At 42.8% G+C, this 25,698-nt stretch overlaps 1 protein-coding gene and 1 long non-coding RNA gene across 13 annotated transcripts in view; both read right to left on the bottom strand.

Annotated features, from left to right (window-relative positions):
- The window catches only part of NRF1 (nuclear respiratory factor 1), a 145,647-nt gene extending 137,083 nt beyond the window's left edge, over nt 1-8,564 (bottom strand). For 4 of the 12 annotated variants that reach the window (XR_004277128.1, XM_032306097.1, XM_032306100.1 and 1 more), the window contains exon 1: nt 8,446-8,560. The gene's annotated coding sequence lies outside the window, so the exon portion shown is untranslated. Of the gene's footprint in view, nt 1-8,445 lie in introns of all 12 variants that reach the window. The other 8 variants (XM_032306093.1, XM_032306096.1, XM_032306094.1 and 5 more) reach the window with 5 other exon arrangements.
- A 1,800-nt stretch (nt 8,565-10,364) lies between these two features.
- The window catches only part of LOC116569676, a 29,987-nt gene continuing 14,653 nt past the window's right edge, over nt 10,365-25,698 (bottom strand). The window contains exon 3 of the long non-coding RNA XR_004277137.1: nt 10,365-10,620. This is a non-coding gene — a long non-coding RNA (uncharacterized LOC116569676). The remainder of the gene's footprint in view (nt 10,621-25,698) is intronic.

Raw genomic sequence — 25,698 nt, forward strand, 5'->3', positions numbered from 1 at the left:
GGGTCATGATCCCAGGGTTCTGGGATCAAGTCCTGGACCGGGCTCCTCGCTCAGGGGGGAGCCTGCTTTTCCCTCTGCCTGCCACTCCACCTACTGTTGCACTCCCGCCCATACTCTCACTCTCTGATAAATTAAAAAGAAATTCCTACCTTCTATATACTTTATAATACACACAAATGTATTAGTACAATAGCATAGGAACATCATTTATAAATAAATGTAATTCAGAATGTGTGCTCAAAATTTTTACTTGTATGGGTGACCATCAAAAGTTGGAGATCACTGTCCCAGAACCTAGGGCTTAGCCAACAAAATGGTCTCCTAATCTAATTTCAAAGATGCAAAAATCAGAGGAAGTAAAAATGACTGATTATCTAACATTTCAGAATAAGGGGCACCAACCTGGGTGGCTCAGTCCTGGGACAGAGCCTTGAATTGGGCTCCCTGCTCAGTGGAGTCTCCCCTTCCCTCTCCCCAAACGCCTACTTGTGCTCTCTCTCAAATAAATAAAATTTAAAAGTAAAATAAATAAAATTACAGAATGAAATGATTTTAGAATAAGTTCTAATATGAAACGTTATTAAAAACTTGCTTAAATTTTTAAAAAAGATTTTATTTTTTTATTTGACAGAGAGAGAGATCACAAGTAGACAGAGAGGTAGGCGGGGGGCGGGGGCAGTCTTCCTGCTGAGCAAGAGAGCCCCATGCGGGGCTCGATCCCAGGACCCTGAGATCATGACCTGAGCTGAAGGCAGAGGCTTAAACCTCTGAGCCACCCAGGCGCCCCAAAAATTTGCTTAAATTTTAAATAAATAAATTTTAGATAAAATCTAGATTTTATTAATAACTTAAGAAATTTGAACACTAGCAATTTGTTAGCATGAAACCATCATAGATCTCAACACATTCAGTAACTGTCGTATTTCAGAAAGACCCTGTAAAATAGGCCAATGGTATTTTCATTTCATGGTCAGAAAAATTAAGCAAGGAAAGAATGCCTTGTGCCAAATAACTAGACTGAAACATCTGTGCATTTTAGAAAACTTTCAAAGTATGTTAACTCCCAACTTAAACATTTCTGAGTACTATCTATGAACCACTTAGCTTTCTTTTAAAACTCATTCTCTCTTTAAAACAATAGTAATTTGGGGCCGCCTGGGTAGCTCAGTGGGTTAAAGCTTCCATGATCCCAGGGCCCTGGGCACAAGACCCGCATCAGGGTCTCTGCTCGGCAGGGAGCCTGCTTCCCCTTCTCTCTACCTGCCTCTCTGCCTACTTGTGATCTCTGTCAAATAAAATCTTAAAAAAAAAAAAACAATAGTAATTTGACCGCCCACAAAGCCTACTGTATATAGTACATGAATAGACGGTCCTACACTAGTGTGAATTCCAGAGTATTAAAACAAAACAAAACAACCAAAAAACAAGGAATCCTAGAACACTTCGCAAGATTCTGAAACTGGTTAAGCTTTGCTTTGTTATTCCTCCCACCTTCCTTCTGGTGCTCTCAGTCCTATCTCCTGGAGGTGCCTCAGATCTCCCCAAAGTTCTTCACCTGAGATACTCAAAATTTCTTCCCTTGGGTCTGTCCCAGTTAATCAAACTGACTAATTTCAGCCAACCAACACAACCAGTATTTGACATAATTAACTGAAAAGGCCCTTTACATTTCTGTGTGTCAAGAACGCTTTGAGAATTTCAGAAAAGTTATGGACCCTCTCCCCAGAAAAACTGCACAGGCACACATAAAAAACTTCTCATATAATTTCAGGAGATCAGGGTTACGTGGCCAAAATATAATCCATGAATCCCAGAACTATAAAACCCAGGTTAAATACCCCTGAACTTAACATTTAAATATTACAAAACCTCAAAACTCTTCAAGAGGAATTTGCATTGACAAAAAACTCGGGATGCCTGGGTGGCTTAGTCTGTTGAGCGCCTGCCTTCTGCTCAAGTCATGATCCCAGGGTGTTCAGATGAGTCCCAAGCAAAGCTTCTTGCTCAGTGGGGAGCTTGTTTCTCTCTCTGCCTGACACTCCCCGCTGCTTGTGCTCTGACAAATAAGTAAAATCTTAAAAAAAAAAAAAAAAAAAAGATAAACTCAAATATATTATACTATATACTCAAATCTATAAAATCTAGTTGTTAGAATTGAAGTCTTCTCCCAAAGCTTTTATGCTATAATTCCCATAAGAGAAAAGGAAGAACAGAACCTATTTATAAGCATGGGTCATCTATTAAACTGGGTTTTAAAGACCTTACCCATATTCAGTAATGCTCTAGAAATTTGTGTTCACTATCACGATTCCTGTCAAAACAATACACATGCACATTACATACACACACACTCAGAAAATGCCTTTTATCTCCTAATTGCCAAATCCAGTTTTCATCCCAATGAGCTCTCCCTAGGATTTCATGTTGCTAAAATTTCCTGTTAAAATTTCCTTAACCCCTATCCTTAGCTTCTTCGAACCCATACTATTTATCTTATCTCTTTAGCCATTCTTTTTCAACTTCCCTCATAGGCCCCTCTTCCTCCATTTGACCTTCAGATGTAGATGCTTGACAAGGTTGCCCTTCGCCTCTCCTCAATCCTGATATTATAGTCTTTTGCAGTTTCTGTATGACATTATGCTAATGAATACAAATCTCTTAACTGATCCCTGCTTCCCCTTCTGCTCCAGCCCAAATCTGTCAATAGGGAGATACTTGACGGATCTTGACTCCCACATCTAGAATCATACCCTATCACCTTCTTTCTCAAATTCTGTTCTTCCAATACATCCCCTATCTTAACTAAAGGCATCATTACTCATTAATGAAATATAATCTCTGAACTCCCCCATTCTCTTCCCAATCGGCATAACCTCATCAGCTTCATTTTCCACTACTGCTCAAACACAGCAAAATCCACTTGCTATTCCTCAGACTATCAATTCCCTTCCTCTAACTGCTTCTCCATCAGAGGAAACAGTTACTCACTTTTCCAAGTCCTACTTAAAGATCTCCTACAGTCTTCCCTAACCTCACTTATTCTCCCACATCACTCACCCCCTGCCTCTATAATTCCACACCAATCTTTATTTTACTTCTCAACAAGCTATATCATAGTTAGTCCAGCCCTTATCTTTCTCCTTTAGTAGACAAGGCCTGTGGTTTAGTTGTTACTGTAGTACTTAACACATGCCTGGACTATAGTTATGTCTTTGATCAATGACTGGTGAATGAATGGCAAAACTCCAAAGTAAGGACAGAGTTAATTAAGGTTATTATCTGTCTGAAGGGTGTACCTTATCCCCTTTTGAACATAAAACAAAAATTGAGTCCCCTAGTCCCTCATCCCCCATTTCTAGTCCAATGCTTAGTTTTAAGCAATGTTTCATGGGGACATTTCCTCACTTCCTCTTGTTCTTTGCAGGGTTAGCTGCCAGCCTAACCACATTAGCATTCAGGAGCAGCAACAAAACAGTCTCTCCAAGTTCTAAAAAGCAAAGACTTTAAAATTACCAATAGTAATACAAGTTGCTTTTGAAAAATAGTCTTAACGTTTATGCATACAAACTTCATTCTTCATAATTCTGAAAAAGGCTTGGCCTAGTTTACCCAACAGGCACCACTTAAGAGTTATTAAGAAGGGCACCTGGTGGCTCAGTGGGTTAAAGCCTCTGCCTTCAGCTCAGGTCATGGTCTCAGAGTCCTAGGATGGAGACCCACATCCGGGGTCTCCGTGAGGAGCCTGCTTCCTCCTCTCTCTCCCTGCCTGCCTCGCTGCTTGTGATCTCTGTCTGTCAAATAAATAAATAAAAATCTTAAAAAAAAAAAAAAAAAGTTATTAAGAAAATGTCCATTTAAACCATCAGCCAGGGCACCTGGGTGGCTCAGTGGGTTAAGCCACTGCCTTCGGCTCAGGTCATGATCTCAGGGTCCTGGGATGGAGTCCCGCATCGGGCTCTCTGCTCAGCAGGGAGTCTGCTTCCCTCTCTCTCTCTCTGCCTGCCTCTCTGTCTACTGTGATCTCTCTCTGTCAAATAAATAAATAAAATCTAAAAAAAAATAAAAATAAAAATAAACCATCGGCCAAAATTTTCACATTTATAACCATAGGAATCAGCATACATGAATAAATCTAAATACTATGCTTGTATACTAAGTACACTATAAACAGCAGTCTCAATCACCAGATGACCCACACATTAAGTAGTTCTTTTAGCTTCCTTTAAAAATACAGGCCCAAAGGGGCACCTGGCTAGCTCAGTCTGTTAAGCGTTTGACTCTTGGCTCAGGTCATGATCTCAGGGGGTCATGATATCAAGCCCTGAGTCAGGCTCTATGCTCAGCTTGCAGTATGCTTGGGATTCTCTCTCCCTCTGCCCGTCCCTAGCTTGCTAGCTCACTCTCTCAAAGAAGTGTATCAACCTTTAAAAACAAAACAAAACAAAACAAAAAACCAAAATTCCAAGTCCCAATCTATAAAACTAGAATCTTTTATCAGAATCAGTTACTTTTTCCCCTCTTCCCCCCACCAACTTTCCCAAAACATACTCACACACACTCACACACATCCACACACACCCACACACCCCTCTCTAAACAAACCTGGTTTCCTCAAGAAATTATCTGATGGCTCAGTAACAGTTTGATAAAGCAGGTTACAAGGTCTAGGATTCTGGAGGAGATCCCATATGGTACAATTATCTTCTAAGAGACTACTTTTGGTGACAGAATACAGATTTGTCTCAAGGGATCACAAATGTGGTAGGCTTGCCTTATTTGCCTCCTAGTTTTTTTTCTTTCAAGAATATACTAAAAGCTCTCTTTAAACGTGTATTTGACTTTTCAGTTCATATAAAATGTTCACATTTCAGGCACACAGACATGGTGAAAAGGCAAAAAAAAACAACAAAAAACAAAAAACAACCATATGATAAAATGTGTTTGAAGCTTCAATAACTAAACTGCACTGAGTGGGATCATACATTCATTAGCCTAATTCTGAACTGCACTTCAGAAAAGATATATATTCCAAGGCATATATAATCCACTTATTTTTCTTGAGCAGTCAAAAATTCTTCTCATTTTCCAAGTTTATACATATTACATCAAAATAACTTCAGACAAAGCAGTCTTGTTGCTTCAAGATTAAAAGTTTCCAATAGCTCAATGTGGTTGTAATCTTCTGGAAACACCTGAAATTGATTTATCTCACCTCCTTTTACTATTTCTCTTCCAGCCCACTCACCTTAGAATATTGATGGATAAAAGTTCTTACTGAAAAGCCCAAAAAGTGAATAACCCACCCCCTAGCTAATAAGAAAAGAACTATGATATACAATGCACAAAAATTACCATGTATCCAGAGTCTCAAAACAAAACAAAACCAATGATTGGACTTGGTCTAAATAAAATGTTTCTAAAATAAGCTTAACAAGTAGGTTTCTTTTTCATTGCAGTTTTACTAAACATTTATGGAAAATTGTATTTGGATAAGCTCGAGCTGAAAATACTAGTTAGCTCTCAAAGAAAACATGAAAGAACAAAGAAAATTTTCTAAAACATATTTTTACAAAAGAGTGGCATTTAAGACTGATTTTCCAAATACAATACACACGCGTAATTTTATAATTAATTCGCATCACACAAAGTCACACACATTTAAATTCAAATATCACATTTCCTAGCCTAATTACAACCCCAGAGAGGGTGCAATGAAATTGAGGTTAGAGTAGACACTTCCGAGACTCAACAACCCAGAGTTCCCGCTTTACACTCCAATTTTTCAGTGGCACTAAGTGGATGAACAAGCCCACTGCAGCACAAAGCATTGGGGTTGCCTAAAGAGATCTAACAGAAGCTGAACATATGCAATAACTTCCTGTTCTCCAGAGGACTGGAGGGTGTGTGTCTAAAGGCTGACAATTCATAGCCCTTCCAAAAACCAAAAGTATGTCTTTTCAAATACTTGTGAAAAAAAATTTAATTCCAAAAATTAACTGTTCATCATTACTACTCCCCAAAAATTTACTGAATGCCTTACTATATATAAGATGTATAAAAAATTTAACCCCAGACCATAAGAAGTTTAAATTCCCCTTTGTGATTACTTCACATAAAATACTTCTTGAAGACAACCCAGGGGTCTTCTTGAACTCACAGTATACAGGCAATGCAAAATTCAGGTATTTAAATCACAGGGAGTTTGTCTTCCACTCCCTAAAAGAATTAGAAATGGATGTATACTTGTGATTTAATAATAACAAGAAACCTACAATTTGGGGTTCCATCAATACATGAATTGGGAGGGAAACTTGAAATCCTTTCTTTAATCCCTTTTAGATGTGGACAAGGGCTCTCATTATCTGCTACTCTTCGAGTTTCTTCCTAAATCCAGGAGCTAAGTTTCCTCAAACCTGAAATCTATTTTCATGAAAACTCCTGGCTTGAGGATGATTTCTTTTTTTCTTTCTTTCTTTGCTTTCCTTTTCTTTCCTTTTTTTTCCCAGCTAAATGAGAATATGACCACTGACTACTAACCAAAAAGTCATTTTCTCTCATATATGTTGAGTGTGAGATTGGGGGAGGGGAAAGGCACATAGCATGAAATCCAAGGATTTCAAAAAAGGATGTGCCAGAAGATGGTAAGCAGTACTTATTAACCTGATTGCTTTATTTTTGTCTTTGTCATGGATTCAGTTGAAAGTCACATCTAATGCCTGACAGAATTTAAAAAAAAAAAAAATCTCTTGACACAAACAATTTTGAACACCCAAGAGTAAGTATTACATGAGATAATTGTTTCCTCTTCTGCTCATAAAATAAGGAAATTGCACTCATGCACAGATTCTAGTCATATTTTCACTACCTTATGAGATAACACAACAAGAACATTTAAACACAAATCTGGATACTAATACTGAATTTTAAAAACAAAACAAAAAAACTCCAGCATCTCCAAAGCTCCCCTCTCATCCTTCCTTGAGTGAGGAACCCAAGAACTTACTGTTCAAAGTCAAAGGAATTTTTTTTAAAGGCTGGGCATGAAATAGGAAAAGGATCACGGTGAGCACACATGATGCCCTGGGAAAAAAAGGCGAGATGGCGCATACCCATTCTCCTGCGAGCACTGTCCAAGCTGACAGGTTCACTCACACTGCCTTCACCTTAAGTTTCCCAAGCCACTGTCTCTACACACTTAAGAAAACATGAATTTTGCTCTGACCACAAAGAATCAAGCACAACTGACACCAGCTCTGAAGTAAGCAATTAATATATTCTAATGTTTAAGAAAGGTTGGAGATAGGCAACAGCTCCTCCAACTGGCTGGAGATTACCATTTGAAGCCCTAAAAATATTAAGATTTTTAAACAACTCCCAAGTTCTGATGGGCACTGTCAGATGCACTATATAAACTTTGGGACCAGCAGCAACGACACAACAGGTGAGAAAGGCGGTGGACATCACTGCACAGTGAGGTGGACAACACGCAGAGGCAAACCCTTGAGCTCCCCGAAAGGCTGGGGATGTGAAATAATACCCATGCATAAGGCCATCCAGAGCCCCTGTCTTTACAGAGGCAACAGTTTGGTTCCTTCCGAGGGTCGCGCCACTCCCCCTTCTCCTCACCCAGGGGACCACCACCCCAGGCACAGGAAGAACCGAGGCCCCTCCACCGGCAGCATCTCAGCTGAGGAAGAAAACACAATGTCGCTCCTTATTTCTGCGTACAAAAGGACTCTGCGCCCTCCTCCTCGAACTGCCGCCGCTGCCGCCCGGGGCCGCCTCCTAACTTGCAAGAAGGTGGGCAACGCGCCATATTCCAGCGTCCCCCAGTCTACCTGGGTAACAAGCCCACGCCACCCCGGCGGGAGGGAAGCTTCGGCGGCCGCCCGAAGAGCCAGCCTCCTCTCCTGCAGGAGACAGCGGCTCCCGCACCCCGGCCCGGCCCGGCCCGCCGCGCCGCCCGCGGACCAGACCGGGGAAGGGCCGAGGGGGCGAGCGGGGAACCGCGGCTCCGGTCCCGCGCAGCCCGCCCACCTCCCGCTCCCGGGCCCGGCGCGCTCTCCCGGACCTCCCGCTCCCGAGCCCGCGGGAAGGCCGGGCCCGGGCCCCGGGTTCTACGGTGGCGACGAGGCCGCGGCCCCCAGAGCCTCAGGCGGCGGGGGAGGCCGGAACCCTGGGGCTCTCGGGAGGGCAGCGCCTCCCTCCCGAGCCCGCCAGGACGCCTGGGGCCTACTGCGGCCTGCGCATCCTCGGGGTGGCGGTTTGACTGGGCCGGGCCGGGGCCCCCCGCCCGAGGCGGGCCGAATCCGGCGGGGGCCCAGGCCCGGAGCCGGGGGCGGCAGGGTGCAGGCTGCGGGGCGGGCCGGCCGGCCGGCGGGCGGGCGGCGTGTTGCGGCTGCGCCGGGGCTGAAATAGCTGGAGATTGCGCGGTAGGGCACTCACCTCAGAGCGGCTGCGCTACCGTGGGCCTGCGCCGTGGAGACTGCGACCGCGCCGGCTCCTCGCAGCCTCCTGCCACCAGCGGCAATGGCGAGCGCTGCCGCCTCTGCCGCCGCCGCCGCCGCCGCCGCCGAGGAGGGGGAGGGGAGGGAGAGGGGGCACGCACGCGACGCACGGGCTCAGCTTCCCCGCCCGGCGGCCGCCATGATGGGGAGGTCGGCGCTGCTTGAGCCGCGCCGGCCCGGAGGGGGCTTCGGGCGAGCATCCTTCCCGGCCCCCGCGGCCTCCTGGAGCCCACATTTAGCTTGAAAGGGTTGGATGGGGCCGGAACCATGAAGGCAACTGGATTAGTCAAGTGTGGACTCTCGGGAGAGTGGCGCAGGCAGCCCAAGATGGTTGCTAATCTGGAAATAGTAACATTTCTCGCCCCCCAACCCCGAGAATTATATCACCTCCTGAGTAAGCCTCGACAGTTGGGAACGGGCTTCCCCGCATTTCCCTCAGCCTTGACAGCGCATCTTCACCCTTTCTTTGGAACGACCTTTGTTTCCCGATTTCAAACCCTCCCCAGGTATTTAAAAGCAAAATTTTCTGCGCAAAACAGCACATTAATTTATCCGCTCGTTCATTCGTTTGGCAAACATTTCTAGACGGTCCCTTCTGTGCCACTTTTGTTCTGGGCACGCTGGAGATGCACTTGTTAGACGAAGTCCTTGCTCTCAATTAGCTTGTACGTTCTATGCGGGGAGTCAGAAGCAATAGGGACCTCCGAGCAGGTGCCTGAGAAGTAAAGAGGAGTGGGTAGCGGAAAAACAATCTAATGTTAGAGACATACGAGAGGTATTTTAGTTATTAGTTTTTAAAAGTGTGATCAGGAAACTACGTGCATCAGAATCACTAGGGCTGATTACTTAAATGCTGGGCCCCAATTGGTTGTCGCCACAACCTTGGTTTGTTAGCCCAGGAAACTGCATTTTTAACAGCCCCCCTACTCATACTTTGTCCTGGTAATTCTCATGAACACCATAATTTAAGAACCATTGCGTCAGAATGCACGGTTGGTTCAGGCTACCAAATCATCTCTAATCAAGATGCTGCAAAAGACTTCATGGTCTCCCGGCCACCAGAATTGCCCTGTCCAATCCGTTCTCCGCCCTATAGCGTGAGTGGTCTTTCAAAAAAGAAAATCATGTCATTTCCCTGCTTAACAGGCTTAATAAGATCCCATTGCACGTAAGTTAGAGCCCAAAATTCTTTGAGTTGGCTTCGGGGTCGTTGGTGATCTTACCCCTGCTGCCATTTTGCCCTCATCTGCCACAGACTTCTCCCTCAGGCTGCAGCCAAATCAGGAAGCTCTCAAGTCATACATGGTGGGAGGTTCTCCTACCTCATAATTTTTGAAAGGGCTGCTTTCTTTGCATAGAACGTTCTTCTCCACTCTACAGCTTCTGGTCACCTGCCACTTCTTAAGGTGTCAACGTTAATGCCTTTTCCTCCAGGCAGCATTCTCGAATCCCCTCAGATTGACTGCTTTCGCTCTTTAATCCTCATACCCAGTCTTTATCATCTGTGCTTACTGAGCACTCACAATGTTTCAGGCCCTATTTTAAGTCCTTTACACACATCATCTCCTTTCTCATGTAGTTGTCAAGGAAGAGTCCATGAGGCAGGTGTACTGTTATTATTACCTCATTTCACACGTAGAGAAAACAGGGGCATGTTGAGGTGGAGCCCAAACCCAGACAGTAAGAGGTCTGAAAGCCATCAGCTTGACCTCAGAGTTGTGCCTCTAACCATTATCAGCATTTTCACATTGCAGGTTGGTCCCCACCGAGGAAGCATAAAATGAACGTAGTGGGTCATGACCAACATTTCATAAAAGAAGTAGAAAATATCAGAGAGCATCAGACTTAGTAAGGCTCTTGTTTCGTGAAGCTTTTATTTGGGATATATAAATGTATGTCCCTGGGTTTGCATATTTGTTCTGAATCATGATATAAAACACATTTCTTACTGGATTACGGATGCAAAAAGTTTGAAAGTATTGCGTTACTCTTTCCCCACAGCACTTCTCAGACCACGAATCGTCCACAAACCAGAAGCTGCAGGCGGGCAGGGATTTCTTCTTGTTCGTGATAATATGCCAGCATCTCATGCAATGCCTGGTTCACAGTAGACCTTCAATAAGCATATAATGAGAGATTTCTGTGTCTACTCTCCTCAGACATGCAAGTTATTTGCTTAAGACAAATGAGCCTGTGAACCCCAGTTGCTCTGTCCAAAAGGCTCTTCATATAATAACCAAAGATTCTAGAATCAGTCTCAGGAAAAAGGCAGAAAAATCTAGCCTAAGAGATTAAAAGAACTGGATTCCAACAAAGCGACAGTGATCAGCTTCAGCACAAGAAAGCCAGAAACTGTAGATAGGATAATGTCAGAAGACAACTCTATAAGGTAAGGTGTGGGTAGTGGTTGCATTAAGAAAGAAGGGATGACTTGGGGTGCCTGGCTGGCTTGGTCCGTGGAGCGTGTGGCTCCTGGTCTCAGGATTGTGAGTTCAAGCCCTGCCTAGAGAAGAAAGGAAAGGAAAGAAAAAAGAAGAGAAAAGAAAAGAAAAGGAAGAGGGTGGAGAAAGAAAAGGAATAAGAAGGGAGGAAGGGAGGGAAAAGAAGGAAGAAGGGAAGGAAGGAAGGAAGGAAGGAAGGAAGGAAGGAACAGGGAGGGAGGAAGGAAGGGAGAAAGGAAGAGAGAGAAAGAGAAGGAAAAGAAGGAAGGAAGGAAGAAGGGCAGACTGACTTAAAATGACTTAATCTTGGTGCCCAGAATGAGGATGAAAAGAAGCCTAGACCTTTGAGAAGATATTGGGGGTTCATCAGCCCTGGCAATGCAGTAGATTTCCAAGTTGGCTTTGACTTCAATAAGCTGCTGGTCATTTGGGGGCACCTGGATGGCTCAGTTGGTTAAACATCTGCCTTCAGCTCCAGTCATGATCTCAGGTCCTTGGGATTGAACCCGCGTGGGGCTCCCCACTCAGCAGGGCATCTGCTTGTCCCTCTCCCTCTGCCCTTCACCCCCACTCGTGCTCTTGCTCTTAGAAAAAAAAAAAAAAAAGAAGCTGCTGGTCTTTTGACTGGCTGGTTATACTGTGTGCTAAGAACCAAATGAGTGGTCCTACAGATAATAAATATTTCAAGGTAATCAGAATTGAAGTTATGTGAGAAATTTCAGAGAGATGTACCTTGATTTGGCCTCGAAGGCTGGGCAAGATTCTTATGGGCATAGAGCAGAAAGGTGAAGACACTTTAACTGGGTGGATTGTTGTGGGAGACGGAGCGGTAGGTGGAGGTGGGAGGCCTCCCAAGGGTTTAGTAAGTAAAGCAGTGAGGTAGGTCTCTGTTGGAGCAGCCAACATTCAGGCCTGTCCGCTGGTTTGCTCACTTGACAGGAGCTGATTTGTGGGGAGGCTTTTAGCTATCGAAGTTAGTCTTCTAGTGTTGACTGTGTCCCTTGCGGTGGAGTGCAGGGGACAGCAGGGGAGGAGATGAAGAAATATGGCTGAAGCAACAGTTTTCACAGGAACCCTCCAGGACCCATGTGTAAGAGCCCCAAGAGAGTTCAAAGCACATTTCTACTTTGGAATGTGTGCGGCCCCAGCCCTATAAGGATTAATGGGAACCTGTAACTTTGTAAACAGTACAAGGGAGTTTTGCCTCTTTGGGAGCAGTGAGGGCTGGCCCCGGGTGGGGTGGGGGTAGGGATTGCCAGAGAATGCTGGCCCCCACAGCCACACCCTCATGCTCTCATTGTACCATTGGTTTTGGAGTCAGACTCCAAGTTCAAAGCCTGGCCATACTACTTCCTACCTATGAGACCTTGACAAGTCACTCAACATTTTTAGCCTCTGCTTCTCTGCCCAAGATGTGGAGGTTAAGAGATAATATAAGGACTCAGAGCAGAGCCTGGACCCAGGAAGCTCACAGTAAGCGCTGGGTATTATTAGCACTTCCCAGCTACCATTAATCATGCAGATTGCTTGGTACAAAATACAGGTACAATAGATGTTGGCTGTTGTGGTGGTGATGATGGTGAATAAGTATTTGTGAGCACAGTTAAATATCCCTGGGGACTCCCCCCAAAGCTAGGGAGAGGATTCAAGGGATACCAAAGCAAGGGATTTGTGTACGGGAGCAGTGTGTTACAAGGTTAGAAATGTCAGGGTGAGTTTTTTTATGCCTGAGGGTGGTTTGGGGGGAAAAAGATGGAAGATATTGTTCACTGCTACTTTATTTAAATTAACATTTCTGTATTAAGGTACCAACTTTTAGGGTGTCTGGGTGGCTCAGTCAGTTGAGCATGTGACTCTTGATTTCAGTGCGGGTCATGATCTCAGGGTCATAAGATCAAGCCCTGTGTCAGGCTCCACACTCAATGTGGAGTCTGCTTGAGATTCTCTGTCCTCCTTCTGCCCCTCCTGCTTGTGCTCTCTCTCTCTCAAATAAATAATCTTTAAAAAAAAAAAAGTAACAACTTTAAAAATCTATTTTTCTTTGAGCCTTTAAGCCGATTTCATCTATTTCAAAATCTGGGAAATTCTAACAGTCATTTTCAAAGGACTGTCTTCTCCCTGAACCTAGAGTCTGTCGATAACCCCCTATCATGTGTATTTCCTGCATCACACTGTTTCCCGAGTGTCTGTCCTGCCCATGAGAATTTGAACTGTGACCAGGAGCTCCAGCCATATGGACACTGCAAGTTCAGTAAGTTAAAACCCGGCTTCATTATCTTCCCTCCAAGCTGCTCCTCCGGTGGTCCCTGTCTCAATAAACAGTGTCTTTTGGATATAACATCTTAGAATCCTTTTCATATGATTTCTCAGGTCAATTCCACACATATTTATTGGGCAGCTCTCTATACCCAATGCCAGAGATCTGGGGATACCGTGGGGAACATGGGCTTTATCCTTGAGAAAAGGCTGATTAACGCTCCTTCAACTCAAATAGAATACACTACACTTCTTTATATAACGCCTTCACTCATGTTATGTTGTTAAATAACTGCTAAACATTTTAAACTGCACTTATATGCATAATGTATTTACTTTGCCTTTTAAACTCTGTATTTAAATGCCTGATCTAACAAACAGAATGTCCTCATATAAATAATAACAACAACAACAATAATTAACTTATTGAGCATTCGCTAAAAGTCAGGTACTATTGAAAGCTCCTATATGAACTCATTGATTCCTTCCTAGCAATGTTATGAAATAGATACTATAACTATACCTATTTTATACACAAGAAAGCTCAGACGCAAGAAGTTTAAGTTACTCCTAGTTAGATATCTGGCAAACCTAATATATTTAAAATCTAATAAGTTTTAAAACCTAATATATTCAACTCTAAATATAGTGAATGTCAAACTCTCTCTCTTTTTTCTTAAAGATTTTATTTATTTATTTGAGAGAGAGAGCATGAGCGGGGCGCGTTGGGTGGGGGGCAGAAGCAGAGGGAAAAGCAAACTCCCCGCTGAGCAGGAATCCCAAAGTGGAGCTCAATCCCAAGACTCTGGGATCATGACCTGAGCCAAAGGCAGACACTTAACCAACTGAGCTGCCCAGGTGCCCCCCAAACTCTATCCCTCTTTTTTTTTTTTTTTTTTTTTTTAAAGTAGGCTCCATGCCCAGTGTGGGGTTTGAACTCTGGACCCTGAGATTGAGAGTCACGTGCTCTACCACCTGTGCCAGTCAGGAACCCCCAAAGTCTCTTTCTTTTTTTTTTTTTTTTAAAGATTTTATTTATTTATCTGACAGACAGAGATCACAAGTAGGCAGAGAGGCAGGTAGAGAGAGAGGAAAGGAAGCAGGCTCCCTGCTGGGCAGAGAGCCCAATGTGGGGCTCGATCCCAGGACCCTGGGATCATGACCTGAGCCAAAGGCAGAGGCTTTAACCCACTGAGCCACCCAGGCGCCCCCAAAGTCTCTTTCAATACCATTTTCAAACTAATAAAAATCTCTAATACAAGTCTGAAATCAATTACTGAATTATATATTTTATATTATAATCACAAGGTTAATTTATCAGATTCTCTAATAAATTATCTACATTTTACAAACACTGAAAACACCAAATTAAACAGAATATTATTACAGTTAAGATAAAAATACAAGTTCTGTGGTTTTATTCCATCCTACTCATATTTAATTCTGAACATTTTTAGGATTAAATATTATTAATCATCCCCGGCCATTGAGGTCACTGCCTCAAGCCCCTTGAGCTTTCCTCTGCAGGAGAATAGGGATTCCCATCTCAGCCGGCTGAGATTGCTTTTTGGCCAAGATGTATCAGAGGGATTCTTCTGCCACCACTGCAAACACGTTAAGTCCTTAAGTCCCTTCAATTTAATGTATGCCAACAAAGTTCTCCTAGACCTTACCCCACCCCATGGATTAGATTCCCCTGGATGCCTAATCTAGTTCTTTCTGCACCTATTGATTAGGTTATGAGGTAGACAAAATTCTGGTAACCATCAAGTTCCTTCTTCTCTTGATTGGATCCAAGGGGTCTCTTTATTGGATGACTACATTGATTACATTTGGCATCCGTTTCCTATTCTTGCCATCTGCCATAATCCTAAGGTCATTCCTAATAATGGGGGGGGGGATGGTGGGCCAGGCTGTAGAGGATCCTCATGGCCTTCTTAGGAATTGGTTCTTAATTCGGGGCAACAGTTGGCTTTTGACAATTTTGAGTAAGACACTTAAAAGGTCAGAATAGTGTAGATTCGCCAGGAATCCAAATACGAATTGAGTCACTGATTCCTGGAAGGCACTCAAAGCTTGCCATTGCTTCACTCTTTTTAAGGTGGAGTCAGGATGGTGAGCAAGAAATTTCACCCAACCCCAAACTCATACCCATATCCACAAAGGAAAAACTTGCTGAAACTGGAGAATATGGCTTAAAGTACATTCTCTAGGGGTAGAGGCTTTAAAAGGTAGGAGGTTCAGGATGGGTAGATGTGGTCTCCCTTCCACTATCAACATATCCTGAGTGTTAACAGGGCTCTTCTTACCCCTACTTGGAGGCACCCAAGCCAGCATCTTCTCTTTTCTCCTTCTAGGAAGTCTCTAGGACCTGGGACTACAGCCCCACCCAAGATGGCTTGGACAGCCCTAGCCTTTGGGCAGATTTGTCTTTCTGTCCAATTTCTTTGATGAGGGTGGCTTTTTGTGCCACTAGGAAGTAAAATTCTAAGACTTGTGTTTGGGCATCAAGTGGGGGGAATAGACAGAGATGAACAGAGTCCAGCCTGTCTTTCCTGACTTCTGCATTATGGTTTGAGGCCAAATACACAGCTAATAATAAAGTTCTCTTTTGCCTCATTGTGTCATTGTTCCCTTTCCTTGTATTTCCCCCACTGACCTCTCAGGAAGGGGAAATGGCTGGCCAAGACAGGATTTAGGCATTCCCAGATCTCGACCAGATATCTTCTCCATAGTGTCTTAATAACAGTCCTTGGAAGATATTCTGAACTCCCCAACAGACCAAAATTAGGCTGGAAATGTTTAAAAGAAATGAAAAGAAAAACCAACGGGGGAAATAAAGGAAACTTCTACACTACTTGGTAACTAATGAAATACTGAGGGACTAGGAGGGAAAAGGTCAGAGGTAAGTCCAAGGTATTAAGAACTAAACGACAAAAAGATGATGGTATGGTTGACAGTCATTTGAAGGGAGAGCCAGTTTAGATGGAAAGAGGATGTGTTTGGTTTCAGACAGATTGAGTGATGGGTGGCAACTGGGAAGCCATATGCTTTGGAGAGATTGCTCTGGGCACAGGCACCAGCTGGGAATGGAGTGGAGGTGGGAAAGGCTGAGGCAGAGCAACCAGGCACAGATGCAAACTGGTGGCATTGAAGGGAGGGAAGGATTTGAGAGACATCGGGAAGAAAGATTCATCAGGGCTTGGAGACTGATTAGATCTTGAGGGTGATGGAGCAAGTGAGTTGTCCAATAACTCCCTAATACTTACCTAATAGCTTTAGACAGTTGCTCTTTTTAAATATCACTCACTCATTTATTTATTCAACAAATAGCTTGTAACAGTCACCTTTGGGTGTGACTTGGTAACTCATGAGATTCCCCTTCTCTGGAAAATGCCTCCATTCACAGAAATGACCACCAGAAGTCACTCCTGTACTTCCAAACCCTCACCACCAGCACCTACCCCCCCCACCCCCCGCCGCCAAAGCTGAATGCACTTGACCCAAGCTATGCCAAGTGTATTCTCTGTCCTGGGAATTTAGCATGTTTGGCTAAGAGACACAGACTGGCATCATGCTGGAGCTGAGTCACGTTAATGGCGGAGTTAGAGAAAAGATCCATGAACAACACTGAGGTCCGCAAGGCTGCACTATCCTTCTAGAACCTTCTGGCCACAGATGATTCGTCTGGAAATAGGTACCTGACTCAGGTTGGCTAATCACATCCTTTCCTGGAGATTTTGAAATTGGAATTGAGATCTCTCTCTCTCTTTCTCTCTCTCTAACTTTACAACTTTTTAAACTTTGGAAGCTGTAAGCAGAAGCCATTCTCCACCAAATGATCTAGGGAACATAAACAGTCCATCAGTACTGAGAGAAGGAGACATAGAGAGAATTTCCCAGGGTCCCCACAGTGCTCTATTCCCTAGTTCTCTTCCTGGTTTTCACAGGATCCCTGCTGATGGGTTTCCCAAGTTCCTGAATATTCTAGTAAATTGCCTTTTTTTGCTTAAAGGGCTTTGAGTTGAAATTTCTGATGGGTAGACGCTCCCAACCTAAAGAGTTCTAGTAACAATATATCTGTGTGTAGGAGGCTCTAGGCAAGACAGCACAGATCCGCTATGGAGCAGGCTTGGTTCTGTACTCAAGTTGGTTAGAGCAGTGGGGAGAAGAGAAATTCTGTTATCAAGAGCTACGATCCAGGTAAGAAGAGAAAATTCACTAGAGACATTCGATGCTAGGGCCCAAAACTGCTAACAGCAGGGCTGGACTAGAACGAGGCAAGCCAGGAGACCCTGTGAGTGCAGGCTTGGCACTTCCACAAGCCGGGGAGAGCATGCCTCCTTAAATTTTGCCCCTTAGGCACCTTTCTCAGCTCATCCCTCTTCCAGCCCTGGCTAATAGTGAGGGACAGGAGGACTTCATAGGAAAGTTAGTACCTGAGCTGGACCTTGGGGAGGAAGGAGCTGGACTTGGTGGCAAGGTCTTACAACTCAAGGTAAAGTTAACATTATCAAGAATACTCCCGTGAGAACACAAAAGGATTACTCTAGAATCATCAGACTCTCAAGTATGACTTAAGTATCCAGAACATGAAGGAGGGCACACTAAGAAAAAAGGAGGGAACACAGAGTGAGACTCTGCTGGCAACAAGAAAGCAGTGGGGACTGCTAAACTGGGAAGTGACATAATCAGAGCAGTACTTAAGAAGATTAATTGAACAGAATGGCCTGAACTAAAAAGGAAGGGCTAAGGTCAGAGCAAAAACAGTCAGAGGCTATTGTGTTAATCCAGGCAGAGAGGTGAAAGTCTAAACAAATTGGCACTGGAAACAGAGAGACTGTAGGAAAAATAATACACATTAATATAATTTGGCAATTGATTGGGTGTTGGAGACGAGGGAAGAGAGGAATTCGAAATACTACTAAACTCTGCGCAGCTATAACAAAGGATGAAAAAGCATGTGATGAAATAATGTCCAAAATATATACATGAAAAATGCAAGTAGAGCTGTGTATACTGTATGCTGTTTGTATTTTTCTTTTTCTTTTTTTTTTTTTAAAGATTTTTTTAAAAAATTTATTTGACAGAGAGAGAGGGATGACAAGTAGGCAGAGAGGCAGGCAGAGAGACAGAGGGGTAAGCAGGCTCCCTGCTTCCGAGCAGAGAGCCTGATGCGGGACTTGATCCCAGGACCCTGAGATCATGACCTGATCTGAAGGCAGAGGCTTAACCCACTGAGCCACTCAGGCGTCCCTGTATTTTTCTTTTATTTTGCCTGGGTTTTGTTGTTGTTGCTGTTGAGGTATAATTGACCTATATCATTATATTAGTTTTAGGTATATAGCGTAATGATTCGATATTTGTATACATTGTGAAATGGTCACCACAATAAGTCTAGTTACAATCTGTTACCATACAAAAGTTAAAAACAATTATTTTCTTCTGAGGAGAACTTTTAAGATTTACTTTCTTAGCAACTTTCAAATACGCATTACAGTGTTATTGACTATAATTACCATGCTGTAAATTACATCCCCATCACTTATTTGTTTTATAACAAATAAGGGGCAACTGGATGGCTCAGTGGGTTAAAGCCTCTGCCTTCAGCTCAGGTCATGATCCTAGGGTCCTGGGATCGAGCCCCACATCGGGCTCTCTGCATAGCGGGGAGCCTGCTTCCTCCTTTCTCTGCCTGCCTCTCTGCTGACTTGTGATCTCTGTCTGTCAATAAATAAAATCTTTAAAAAAATAAAATAAAGGGGTGCCTGGGTGGCTCAGGGGGTTAAAGCCCTGCATCGGGCTCTCTGCTCAGTGGGGAGCCTGCTTCCTCCTCTCTCTGCCTGCCTCTCTGCCTACTTGTGATCTCTGTCTGTTAAATAAATAAAATCTTTAAAAAAAATTTTTTAAAATAAAATAAAATAAAGGGTCACCTGGGTGGCTCAGTAGGTTAAGCCTCTGCCTTCGGCTCAGGTCATGATCCTAGGGTCCTGGGATCGAGCCCCACATCGGGCTCTCTGCACAGCGGGGAGCCTGCTTCTTCCTCTCTCTCTCTCTCTCTCTCTCTCTCTCTGTGTCAAATGAATAAATAAAATCTTCAAAAAAAAAAAAAAGAAGGATGGATAAAAAGGAGTACTGGAGAGATTGTGGTAGCTAGAAAGAGCTAAAGTTAAAGTAGAATGAGGCTTCTGGAGAGGAACCAGTAGAAAGAGAAAGGTTGAAAACACAGGAAGAGGCAGGAATGATGGAGCAAGGACCCTAAGGAGGAGAGAAAGACAAGAGGGGAATGAGGCTGAGAGGGTGTGGGCACCTTCACATTTAAGAGAAGCCAGAGAGGAAGGAGGAAAGATGGATGAGGATATAAATGTGAGTGTTTGTAGGGGATTCACGAGGGAAAGAGGATTCAAGCTGGTTGGTCCTTATTTTCTCTGTGAGGCAAGGGACTAAGTCATCTGCTGAAAAGGGAACCCAGCAGTCAGTAGCTCTGGAACAATGGCGAAGGTATGGAACAGGCCTTGCTTAGGGAGAAAGCACCTTGCAAGGGCAAATGAGGGGTGACCACTAGTGTTTGAGAGCCCAGCTGAACTGAGGCCCCACTCAAATATGGTGGCACCAATCAACACGACTCATAAAGCACTTTCTGTGACTTTCCACAGCAGCCCACAGACATTCAGGTGGCCAATACATAGCTTTGTTTCCTTGTTTTGGGTTTCCTCTTTTCTTGAGAGTCAACTTAGTTTTGTTTGTTTTTAACTGTGGTAAAATACACTATATGGGTTTGTTCAGGCTGCCGTAACAAAATACCCCAGACTGGGCAGCTTACACAACAGAACTTTATTTTCTCACAGTTCTGTAGGCTAGAAGATGTCAGTAGGTTTCTTCTGATACCTCTCACAGCTTGCTGAAGGCCACCCTTTCCATGTGTGTTCATACGGTCATCGCTCTATGCCTGCAGCTATCAGTTCTCTCTCTCTCTCTCTCTCTCTCTCCATCCAGATTTCCTCCTCTAAGGACACCGGTCATGTTAGTGTCCTAGATGTTCATGCCCTAACAACCCCATTTAACTTAATTACCTTTTAAAAGACCTTATCTCTAAATACAGTCACATTTTGAGGAGCTGGGAGTTAGGACTTCAATGTATGAGTATCAAGGTGATACAATTCAACCCATAACATGCATACAATATAAAATTTATTATCTTGACCATTTTTAAGTGTATAGTTAAGTGTTTGTTCCCTCATGTTGTTGGGCGTGTGTGTTGCGGATGGGGTGCCATTTTGTAATATGCCCAGAATATTCTCTTCTCCTAACAAGGCCTGCCTTTAAGATGAACTATTTCACCAAAGCCTAACTGACCTGAAGGAAGGAAAATACGGAGTTCTAGCCCCCTCTAGTCTTTCTGTCTCACCTAAAGGGAGGACAAAGAGATTGAGTTGCACTTGTAAAGGTCACAGCCTTCAACTGAGATCTAATCATCATACTTTATGATATTTCCCCTCCCCCTCCTCACAACTCAAGCATCAGAACCAAACCCAGATATGGCAGGGATACTGGAACAATCAGACCAGAATTTAAAATAACTGTGATTGCTATGCTAAGGACTCTCATGGAAAGACTAGTGAGCTTGAAGATAGAGGTCAATAAAAATGTCCAAAACTGAAATGCAAAGAGAAAAAAATATTGAAAAAAACAGAACATCCAAGAACCATAATACTATTACAAAAGGTAAAATGTACACATCAGTGAAATACCAGAAGGAAAAGAAAGAGAAAGGAAGAGAAAAAAGAGCGGAAGCAGAAATGACTGAGAAGTCCCCAACATTAATAACAATGTATCCATTTTGGCTCTCTTTGCCCTGCTCCAGCTAAGGATAGGCCAGAAATCCTAGGGAGTTAGATCCCAACAATAGCCCTCCTTCAGTGAATCGGTAGGGGCTGGAGGATAAATACCCCAGCTTCCTCACTCCTTGGCTGGGACCCCATGAGACATGTTTTACACTGTTTCCCAAAGTTCTTCGGCAGGATCCAGCCTCGATGCCCACAACAGGCCCCTGTTGTATCACATACCTTCTGTTGCCTTCTTTGCCTTCCCTGTCTCACTTGCCCATCTCCAACAGGGCTTCCTGGTATCACTTCCCAAATAAAAGGCTCACCCTCAAATCCTTGGCCCCAAGATTGCTTTCCAAGGTACCCAACCTAGTATCTCTAGGTATGTTCGTTATGATGTATTACTTCTATGGTAGAGGATGATTTGAAAAAAAGAATCGCCCCATCTATAAGGTGTTTTCAAGCATGAACCTAAAGACAACATTTTAGCCAGTGTATTTATATTATCTAAATAGCCGTCACTTGATGTATTTGGAGAGCAGAGACTGGAAGATTTACATGAGGTAGAGTTCTTTGAGTTGGATATTTGATATTTTGGTGACCAGGCCCATTGTAATGCAGAAGCAGAGCAGGAAAACTTGCAGTCTAGTTGTGGCCCCATTATCAACTGACCATGTGCCATATTTTTTTGTACCATAGGAGTAGAGCAAATAAAACGTTGTCCCTTTTATGCAAATAAATCAAGAGTATAAACTGCTTTGAGGTATTTGGAATTCAAGATATATTGTTATGGTATTTTTTGAACAGCTAGGTGAAGTTTACTTTGTATTTTTACTTGACATACATTCATATTGCTGACTTTTTTAGAGATGACCTTACATGCTGGGTAAATATAAAATTTGAATATAGTTTTAGATTATAAAGAAAGTGACTAAAACTCTGAATGAGAAAAAATTGTCTCACTGAATTTAAGACCATCTTAATGTTTGTGAAGGAAAAAAGATTAGAAGAACATGTATTAAAGTTATAAAGTAATTTGTATATAAATGGATAAGCTAGGTTTGGGGTCTTGTTGGTTTCTGTTTTTCAAAATTTTGTTTGTATGATTACATTATTTTCATAATGAATACAGTATTTTAGAAGAAAGTTCGTAGAAGCAGAGAATACAAGATCTAATTAAAGGAGAGCTGCTTTAATATTCAGCTATCTGCTTGTTTAATTTGAAACTTCCACAATAGGAAGAGAAGACCCAGTAAACAACTGTGCAAAATGTTGTCAGCCACTGGGTTCTTACGCAGAGTCTCCTCATAGATTAAAGCATATTTTTAATAAATTTTTAAGTGACATGTAATATAAAAGTGCAAAAATTGGATGTACAGAGCTCAGTGAAATTTCAGTCAACTCACTTGTGTAAAACCATCCTGTTGGAGAACTAGCACATTCCCACACCCCAAAATCCCACCTCCTGCCTCCTCCTGGCCATTTCCACCCAGTCCTCCCCAAAGGCAACCATCAGCCTGACTTCTAACCTCATATGGCTGTTTCTGAAGTTTATGTAAATGGAAATTATAGTATGTATTCCTTTGTGTCCCAGTTCTTTTGTTCAACCTAGTTTGTATAGCTCATTCCCACAATTTACGACTATATCACAATTTATTTATTATCCTGTTCTGGGCATCTGAGATATTTCCAGTTTCATGTTATTATTAACAATGTTTGTTGGTTCTCGTGCATGTGCCGGGATGCACGTATGGATACACAGTTCTGTTAAGGAAATGGAAGGAATGGAAGTTCTAGATCAGTGAGTGTGTGCTATGTTCAGTTTAGCAAAGAGTCTCTGTTTTCTAAGGAGGTTATCCCAATTTCCACCTCCACCAGAGTTGTGTGAAAGCTGGAGTTCGTCCACATTCTTCGTCAGTTCTTGGTATTTTCTTTTCTTTTCTTTTCTTTTTTAATTTATTTGACAGAGAGATCACAAGTAAGCATAGAGGGAGGCAGAGAGAGAGGGGGAAGCAGGATCCCTGCCAAGCAGAGAGCCCGATGCGGGCCTCGATCCCAGGACCCTGAGATCATGACCCGAGTCAAACGCAGAGGCTTAACCCACTGAGCCACCCAGGCGCCCCAGTACTTGGTATTTTCTAATTGTTCCCATTCCAGTGAGCAGATGTGGTATTTTGTGGCAGTTTCAATTGGTATTTCCTTCTTCACTAAAGAGGTTTAGCACCTTTTTTCCATCTTATTGACCATCTGTACAGCTTATGAAATGTCTGCTGAAGCCTTTTGCGCAGTATTCTATCGAGCAGTATCTTTTTCTTATTGATTTGTACGAGTCATTTATATATTCCGGATGCAAGTCCTTTGTGGGTTACATATTGTGCAGATATCTTCCCCCACTCTGTGATTGTCACTTCACTCTCTTCGTGGTGAATGTTGATAAAATAATTTTTTTCTTAATGGCTTGTGCTTTGTGTGTCCTGTTAAAGAGATCTTTGCCTACCCTCAGATCATGAAGATAGTTTCCTCTAATACCTTTTTGAAACTGTATTATTTAAATTTTCACATTTAGATCTACTGTGTACATGGAATATATGTTTGTGTTATGATGTGAAGTAAAGGTCAAGCTGCTTTTTTTTTTTAAAGTGAGGGTATTCACCGGACCCACCATCATTTACAGATGACTGTCCTTTCTGCACTATTCTGCTTTTCCAACACATAAAACAAGTGATTGTATATATGTGAGCGTTTCTGGACTTGGGCTCTCTATTCTGTGCCGATAGATCTTCACAGATTCTTTTATTCATGAAAGACTTACAGAGGGAGAAAGGGAAAGTTTAGGGGCATTCATTATAAACATATATAAGTTATAAAATGTATTACTATCATTTTATTTGCTTTAATTTCAAAGTTACCTGTTTTTCTTTTTAAAAACAAACATTCAAAACCATCAGCTAGTTTGGTTTTGTTTTTTTGTTTTTTTAGTTCTATAGATTAGTATAGATAAAAGGGTGCGGAGACCAAATCCAGCAAGCCTCAAAATGATTCTCCCCGGGGCGCCTGGGTGGCTCAGTGGGTTGGGCCTCTGCCTTCGGCTCGGGTCATGATCTCAGGGTCCTGAGATCGAGCCGTGTCAGGCTCTCTGCTCATCGGGGAGCCTGCTTCCTCCCTTCTCTCTCTGCCTGCCTCTCTGCCTACTTGTGATCTCTGTCTGTCCAATAAATAAATAAAATCTTTAAAAAACAAAAAAAAGTGATTCTCCCCCGGGGTGCTTCATGCCAACTGTTGAAAGCACTGAGTTTTGAGTTTTAAAATTATTCCAACAAAGGTTACAATGATTTATTAGAAACTCATTTGTCTAGAAAACAGTTTATATACAGACAATTTTTAGATTCCAATAATGGTAGCATACATTTCATAGTTTAAATGTACTGGGATATGACAAGTGGAACTCAACTTCATTAGTATCTTTGGAGGGAAGTATCAGCTGCTTTGTTTTATTGTGTTTGGTTTCATACTGGTTTATTTAGGGGTTCCGTTTTCACTCCTCAGATTTTATGCATTTCTCATGTGCTTCTTGACTCATTCATTCATCCATTTCTGAAGGGCCACTGACTGTTATCTTGATCAGCCAACCTTCTTCATAATAAGATTTGTTGACAAGTCCTGGATTTTCTACAAGAGCTTCACTAGTTTCAGTTAATTCTTCTGATAAATAAGAGAGTTCACTAGCAGCTTTCACACTTTCCAAAGCACCAAACTCACCTCGCTTGTTCCATTTTGTCCAAACTTTAGGCAGACTGCAGTAAACATCTGTACAAAATTGTTGTGCAAAATTACTGATTCCCACTCTTCCAATACCATTTTCTGTTGTTACCCATTTGTGCTGGGCTGTGAATTGGCACATGGAGAGTGGAGGGGAGCCTGGGTGCAGAGTTCGGATGGCCTGGTCCTCAGCCCCCGGGGGCCACCCAACGCGGGCACTGGAATGGGCAGGGAAGGGGCGGGCAGGGGAGCAGCGGGCAGGGGCACAGCGGGTGCAGAAACGGTGAGCAGGTGGCAGCCCACGTGCACCTCACAGCTCCTAGTGCCATGTGCACAGAGGTAGGAGATATCGACCACTTAATTTGAAAATTTTTTTCAAGTTTTTGAGTATGTAATATAGATTTGTGGCTCAAGCATAACTTGTATATAAAGTTATGCAAATGTTGACCTGTGTATTTAATTTCCATCTACCCTAAGAAGTAACTACTGCTATTAGTTTATCTTTCAGATATTTTTAATGCATGCATAAGCTACTATGAAAATATATTTTTACAATGATAGTATGTTCTGTACACTCTATTACACCTTGCTGTTTTTATACTTAACATATCTTAAATATTTTCCCGTAATAATGCAAGAGAGATTTCCTATCCTTCTTACGGCTGCATAGTGTTCTATTACATTTCTGTATGGTCACTTAATTACCCTGGTGAGGGACATTTTGTTTGTTTCTAGTTTTTCACAATTATAAATAATACTACAAAAAGTACAAGTAATACTACAAAAAGTAGTCTTGCATGAGTGGCATTTTATTTGTGAGGGACTGTAATTGTGGGATAAATGTCCAGAAGTACATTGTTAAGTCAAGGGGTTTCCTTGACCAAAAAATGACAAATTCCCTGAGAGGTT

This window comes from Mustela erminea, chromosome 11 (genome assembly GCF_009829155.1).
Source record: "Mustela erminea isolate mMusErm1 chromosome 11, mMusErm1.Pri, whole genome shotgun sequence".
NCBI lineage: Eukaryota > Metazoa > Chordata > Mammalia > Carnivora > Mustelidae > Mustela > Mustela erminea.